Source organism: Pseudocercospora fijiensis (genome assembly GCF_000340215.1).
Source record: "Pseudocercospora fijiensis CIRAD86 unplaced genomic scaffold MYCFIscaffold_1, whole genome shotgun sequence".
NCBI lineage: Eukaryota > Fungi > Ascomycota > Dothideomycetes > Mycosphaerellales > Mycosphaerellaceae > Pseudocercospora > Pseudocercospora fijiensis.
In genome coordinates this window covers 6,758,471-6,766,186 of record NW_006921532.1, presented here as the reverse complement: position 1 = coordinate 6,766,186, position 7,716 = coordinate 6,758,471, and positions in this window count along the sequence as shown.

The window sequence follows — 7,716 nt, the reverse complement described above, 5'->3', positions numbered from 1 at the left end:
GTTATCGCTAATTAGGGTTTCGCTTAGACTAAATTTCGTATTCTCTTCGCGCTCCTAGGTTTCTTCGATCTTAAGGTTTTCTAATTCCTCGATCAACTCCTTTAGTATAATCTTTAGTAACCTACCTTAGCGATTCTAGTAGAGGAGATAGTATCGGAATACTATAATAGATTCGAAGGTAGTAGGCGAGTATATTCGATTAAAGCGGCCCTAGTAACGAGCGATACTAAAAGACCTCTTATAGCCTATACCTACGCTTAGGATAGCGAGGACGTCCCGAGCGACCGACGCTATCGTTAGAAACTTAGGCTCTAACCGCTACTATATAGCGAGAATATCGTCTCCGAATTCGTCTAGAAGACCGGTAAGATCTAGAGATTATTAGCCCTCTTTCCGAGCCTACGGGTTTGTACTTACTCGCGCGCCGATAGAGATCGAACTCTTCTTTATTTATTTTAGTAGTTGCTTCCTCTTCTACCTCTACTTCCTACCTACGAAATAGGTATAATGTCGGAGCCTTCTAAACCTTCTTTTTCTTTATAGGAGCTACATTTAGACTAGTTTCTTTCCGACGCTCGTAGAACATCTTTTCTAGAATAGTCTAGTAATGCTTCGGCTATACCTCGTCCGCCTTCTATTCCGGCCTCTGCTAGTATATATCCTTTTCTACCGGGTTAAGTAAGCACGCAACGCTATAGATATCCCCGAACGAGTTAAAGGTAGCACTGTAATATTTATACAACTTAGTATAGGAGGTGTCTATAGCTTTCGTTATAGCTACTTTCTAGGGAACGCTCTTCTTAGCTAGCTTAGCTACGGTTTCCTCGAGCTCGTTAAAGAGCTAGTTATAGTACGTAAAGATAAGGTAGATCGTCGGTCCTCGGGTTCTTCTAATCGTAGCAGTAACCTTCGCGTAATGCTTACTAATATCGACGAGATACTCTGCTTAGCGCTATTCGGCGGCAGTAAGGCCGAGCTACTTAATACCCTCGGAACTCTAATAGATCTCGAGAGCGGTACGTAAAGTATATCCCCTTATAACTATATAGAAAGTCGAATCGAACCGGGTCTTAACGTCTTAGGTAAAACGGAGTAGGCGCTAAGGAGGCCGCTTTTGCTATCGCTTATTCTATGCGATATTCTAGGTATCGGTTTTAGGGCGCTCGATTAGGTTCTTTTAAATAGCCTCGAATCGGTTATATCTCTATAAGCTCGAGTTCGTATATATTGCTAGACGACGAAGCTAGAGAAAAAGAGTTAGAACTATACTAGGTTGCCGGCTATAGGTGCCGGCTACGGACAAAAGTTATACCTTATATAAAACGAGAGCGAGGCTCTCTACCTTATCCCGTCTTATTACTGCAATAAGTTTCTCGACTTTCGACTTTGCTTTATCCTTATCTAGGATCTTCTATTAGTCGTCCTTTAATAGTGCAATTTTAAGCGTCTTAAAGAGGGCTCGGATCGCGATTTGAACTATATAAGCGAGGTAGGGAAACTTCTATAGGGATACAACTAGCAACGACGTCGGCTCCGATTTAATAGGGCTAGGGCTATTAATAGGCTCCTCTTTATCGTTATTATCGTGCGTATTGTCGTGCGTATCCGGAATCGTAGCGAGCTTAATATTCGGAAGATTAAGCTAGATTATAGACCTTATAATCTCTTCTACGTACTCGACTCTATCGATACAATTAGTAATTTTAAAGACATATGCGAGTAAATTGTATATACAACGCCTTATGCAATATTCGATTATTACTAGCGTTATCTATAGTAATCGAGATCAGTTTCGTTATTACGCTAACCCTGTCTATTGCCGTATAGACAAGCTTCGCTATATCCTTACTAGTATAGGAACCTAGAATTTTAGGGAATCCGATTATAAGTTCCTAGAGTTTCTAATCCGAATTAATAAAGTATAGCATAATCGAGAGGAAGGAGGCTCTTATAGTCCGGCTTAACTAGCTATCGATAGCAATAGCTACTCGGCGAGTATTACGGAGGATCTCCCGAATGTCGTCTAACGTAGCCTCTTTGTTCTTTTCGAACATAATACGCTAGGTTATCGCGCCGAGAAATAGGGGAGGGTAGTTTATAAGATATAGGTATATCTTTTGTATAGACTCCTTTTCGTAGAAGTCTTCCGGAAGACCGTTTATAGCTAGCATTTCGTTTACTAGTTACTTAAAGTCTTCGGGGGAGAAATCGGTAGCCTTTAATCCTAGAGCTTCCTTAAGCGCAGCCTATAATAATTAGCTAGATCTCTACGGTTAATTTAGGTAGCCGGAATCTATAGCCGGCAGCTGTAGCCGGTAGCTATAGCCGGCATTTTAGAAGACATACCTCTTTCTAGAACGCTGTATCTATATCAACTCTCCTCTCTCTTTAAGATTCCCGACACCGTTTAGAATAGAGATAGTTCGTAGGCGATAAGTTCCTATCCCCTAGTTTCGGGTATTTTAAGATTAAACCGCAGAAGTTGTAGACAATTACTAGTTAACCTTTAAGTCGAGAAGTCGTATAACGGTGCAATGCCCCCTCTATAAAGAACTTCTAGAATGTATCCGTTCGCTCCTTACTCCCCTATCGTATCGAGTACTTTCGGAGTTTACACTCCTTCGAACGTAAGTATAAAGGGAACTATATCTTATAGACCTATTAATTGAACTGCTCTATATACTCGGGTTTCTAAAGATACGCCTAGCTAGCCTTTTCGAAGATTTCCGGGTTAATACTCGATGTTCTTATATCTCCGAATAACCTTCTACTTAGACTCCGTAAAGGTAAGGACTAGGTAGTAGTACCCTATAATGAATTCCTACTACTAGGATTCGGAGAGGATGAATCTAGCCCTAATCGTAGTCTAGGACTCGATAGGCTCGAAGGTGAGTATACGACCTCCTCTCGACGTTGTCGCAATCTCGCTCGTATACTAGACTGTTTCGACTATCGTCTCGTTATTACCCTTCCTAGTGTAGCGCCTAGTGTATATACAATATCGGTCGGCATGTTTTAAGGTTTCGTACGGTAAGGTAAGGACTTAGGAGTAGTAGATGTATACTAGTAGCTATAGAGAAACACCCTTTCTTTTATAGTATCGTATCGTTAGGAACAGCTAGGTAGTAAATAGCTAGCTACCTTTTTTTTTGTTTCCTAGCTACCTAACTACTAGATTTTTTTTCCTAGCTACCCTAGCTAGCCTAACTACTAGAATTTCTTTCCTAGCTACCCTAACTACCTGAATTTTGCCTTCTATACGGCGGCTCTCTCCTACTAACGGAACCGAGCTACTATACCTAACGAATCTAAGCTCGTTTTTAGTCTCAATCTATCCTCTTTCGGTATAAGACACTCGATAAGCAAATGCTTAGGCCGAGTCTAACTACGAAACTTAAGACTAACTAATAGCTCTATTAACTAATCCTAATCCTCGAACTCCTTCCGCTTCTTAGTAAAGACCTTAAAGAGCGCTCGAGCTTCTTCGGGTACCTACGGAGTAGTCGAGATAGGGCCGTATCGCTAAAATAGGTAATCCTTCGGAGGCTTATACAGAGATTTAGAGAATTCTAATACTAACCTATCCTACTAGCAGCTTAGATTCCGGATACAAGCCCTCTCTGCCTTAGTAAAGATTTTATATAGTAGTAGCACTCTACCTTCGAGAAACGCTTTCTACCTAACTGTTAGCATCTACCGGCTACGAACGCCGGCTATATATACCGAGTATAGAATAATTACCTATACCCCTTCCTCCTATAGTAATACTTCTGCCGTCCCTAGATACCTAGCCCCGATCGCATTAATCGTAAGCTACTTTGCCTTTATAGACGCAAAGGCTTCGCTCTAATACTAATAAAGAAACTTCTACTCTATATCGAGGATATAAAGACGACTAGTCTCGATTCTAATCCTTGCTAGCTTTTCGTAGTAGCTTTAACTATAATTTTCTAGATTGATAGGACTTATACCTTAGCCCTTTACTAGTATCTCGTCTCTTTAACTGTACTCGATCCACTCCTAGCGCTTATCGTCTATAGCGTTAGGCCCTAAGACTGTACCTGTTACTAGATCGACGTATAGTATCTCCTCGCTTTTTTTAGTTCCTTTATTCGTAGCATTAAGCTCTGTCGCGGTATCCTAAACTCTAGCATTGTTGTTCTCGGCTATCTAAACATCTCCGTTACTATCGGTCGTATCGATAGAGGTAGCGGCTATAGGTCTAAATGCTATTAGTTAACGTGTTAAAGAAAAATATGCCGGCTATAGCTACCGGCTACGGCTACCGGCTATAGCTGCTAGCTACGGCCGCTAGCTAGATTGACTTACGCTACTAGAACTTTACGCTCGAAAACTAGCCGCAATTCTTTCCTCCTCTTAGCCTTCTCTTAGGTTGTCTTCTTATTCTAACCTTCACTTTTTTCTATAGGCGCTAGCTATCGATAGAATGCCTTATTCCGCGCCTTTCTTCTCTTATCCTTAGCTCTTTTATCCTTATCTATCTTGTCCTTTCTCTCGCGGTCTCGTATAGAATTCTTCTTCGTAGAGTACTCCTCTTTAGTCTTGCGCTTTTTAGTTAGACGCTTAGGCAAAACAAACTCGCGGTCTTTAGTTCTATTTTCTATTTAGCGCGCGGCGCGCTTCTCTCTTGCTATTATAAGGGAAAGGGGCGGGGGCGCAGCGTATAGTAGTTATTGTCGGTATAGGTATAGAGGAAGAAGTTGAAAGTATAAGAATATCGCGAAGCCCTAATTGTTGCCGCCTACGTAACGTTATATAGGTAAGCTTTCGCAACTACGGTAACTACGCCCTAGTAATAGCAACTACGCCCTAGCAACGGCAACTACGCCCTAGTAACGGCAACTACGCCCTAGCAACGGTAATAAAGCGTAGTAAATACAATTTAGTAACTATTATAGCCGGCAATCGTAGCCGGCAGTCGAATAAGAGTATCCTTATAGCAAAACTACGCCCTAGCAACGGCAACTACGCCCTAGCAACGGTAACTGCGCCCTAGCAACGGCAAAAGAGCGTAGTAAATGTAACAGAGTTACCGCTATAGCCGGCAATCGTAGCCGGCAGTCGAATAAGAGTGTCCTTATAGTAAAACTAATATAGTCTCTAGTTCAAACTAGGAATCTGTATAGTTCGAAAAAACCAAACCGGAACTAGGGAGCCAGTTCGCCGCTAAGAAACCAAACTATATACGTTTAGTAGTTCGGAAACCGAACTGCTACGGGGTCTAGCACTGCTAGTAATAGTTATTATCTAATTGCTATAACATAATAGCCGATATAGCGAACTATAAAGCGTTAGTCTCAATTCGGATCTGCTTGCTTAGTACGAAATAGTATAATAAGGGGACATTAGTGAAGCGTTGCTTTAGGCCGTTAAAAGCAGCTTGTGCTCTATTAGTCTATTTAAACTCTCTAGTTAGGTTAGCCTTAGTTTTGGTAAGCTTAGTTAGAGGCATTATATGCCGTAAATAGCCCTTAATAAAGCGACGATAGAAATTAGCGAAGCCGAGGAACGACTATAGTTCCTTAATTAACGTAGGAACCGGCTATTTAGTAATAGTTTTAATCCGATTAGAATCAGCCTTAACACCCTTAGTTAATACGAGGAAGCTAAGTGTTATAGTAGCTGCCTAGAAAGCACCGACAAGTCCTACAAGCTAGCCGCTATACTATGAAGTAATGTCGGATTTAAGTTGCCTTAGTAGTAGGGGCCCCTAGCGAAGCAGGTCGCCTAGTTAGCCTAGGTCGCCTAGTACGCCTAGTACGCCTAGTACGCCTAGTACGCCCGAGTCGCCTAGGTCGCCTAGGTCGCCTAGGTCGCCTAGTTAGCCGCCTACTTAGCCGTATAACGTAATATCTTAGGGACTCCCGCAGAGGCCGTATATAGTAGAACAATACGTTATATATTAATATACGAACGATAGGACTGTACTAAACTACGCGTACGTATATACGGACGATAGCAAGCGAGATATATAGAGTCGTAGAACAGATCCGAGTAGTAGGAAGGAACCGGAAGGTAGGGAAGAGCTAGGAGAAACATATTTACTTAAGAGCGGTTAAACGAGTTCGTATACGCGCGCTACGCAAGTTAGCTAGGAGACAAAGGCGCTACGAGATAGCGGATATACGTGTTTACGCTTACGCGTCGGACGCGCTAGACGGCCGTAGGGCGGAATACTAAGGAAGGGGCTCTCCCTCTAAGGTACCCTTCTTCCTTTCTTCGCAGTTCGTCTTATATAGATAGTAGCTATATTAATTTAGTGCTCCCTTTAGTTTAGTTTAAAGTTTCGTATACATTCTTACTACTTAGCTACTAACCCTTATATTACGAACTACCTTAAAAAACGCCTCTATTAAGATAGACACGCCCGACGAATAGATTTAAAACATAAGACCTAACGAAGTACCCGATTTTTTAAGCTTAGTATAGAATAAAATCCCCGCTACGCGCGAATAGCTAGATTACGCCTACGCTACCGACCCGGAACTGCTCGTTAACCTGCTTAAGGCTTATAAAGATACTACTCGTTTCCTCTCGGTCTCCCGTACTAGCCTTAGTACGGCTCTTAGCGACGCGAATACTTCTATCGTAGAAAAAGAAGACGAGGTAGGCCGCCTCTAGTCGTAGCTCGCCTCTACTCGCCTAGGCGCCGCGGTACCTGCTTCTTACCTATTTACACCTACTTCGAACAAGAGTAAGAAGCTAAGCGACCCCGAACGCTTTACCGGCAAGCGTAAAGTGTACGAAGAATTTAAGATATAGGTTAAGATCCGCTTTCTCGCTAATGCCGACTACTATCCGACTAAAGCTTTAAAGACCGGATTTATGTTTTCTCTACTCGGTAGCTCCGCCCTCGATTCCTGCCGTAGCCTCTTAGAAAATATAGAAACAACTATAACGGCTACTATCTAGAAGGCCCTCGACGCTAGTTTCGGCGACCCCGACTGTAAGCAAACTACGCGCCTAAACTTAGACAAACTTAAGCAAGCAAACAAGACCTACTAAGAGTACTATACCGCCTTCTAATACGAGATTAGGTACGCCGAATACCCTCCGGACGTCGCTAAGTAGATCTTAGTACGCGGCCTTAGCGAAGAAATAATACTATAAGTCCGCGATAAGGATACGGAGAATCTAAATATTACCGAACTGTACGCCTTGCTTATACGTATCGATAATACGACTCGAAACTTCGCGAAAATTATCGCTAACCGCGGAGGCGCCCGTACGAATACCGGTCGCTTTACGTCGCCGTTCGCTACGCTATCGTCGAAGTTATAGACAGCTTAGACGCCGGCTTTAGCACTAGCTCCGGCTATAGCCCTAATACCGCTAGGCGCCTAGCCTACCGCCGATCCGATAGATTTAAGCGCTGCCTCGCTCGGCGCCCGTCTACGCGCGCCCCTAGTAAATAGTAAGCTTTCGGAAGAAGAGAAGCAGCGTCGCCGTACGGTAGGAGAATGTATCTACTACGGAGTACACGGATATATTGCTCGCCTCTGCCCGTCTCTCGTCGGCCGGCTAAATACGCTAACGATATAGCGAGTCGCCGCCGCGAATATTACGACTCTAGATATGCCTTTACCGGCTAGCGCTACTCCGAGCGGCTAGGGAAAAGCTTAAACCTTGTATATAGTCCCTTATAACGCTTATTCGTTCTTAAACTTAACAGTATCTACTACTACCTTCCCTTTC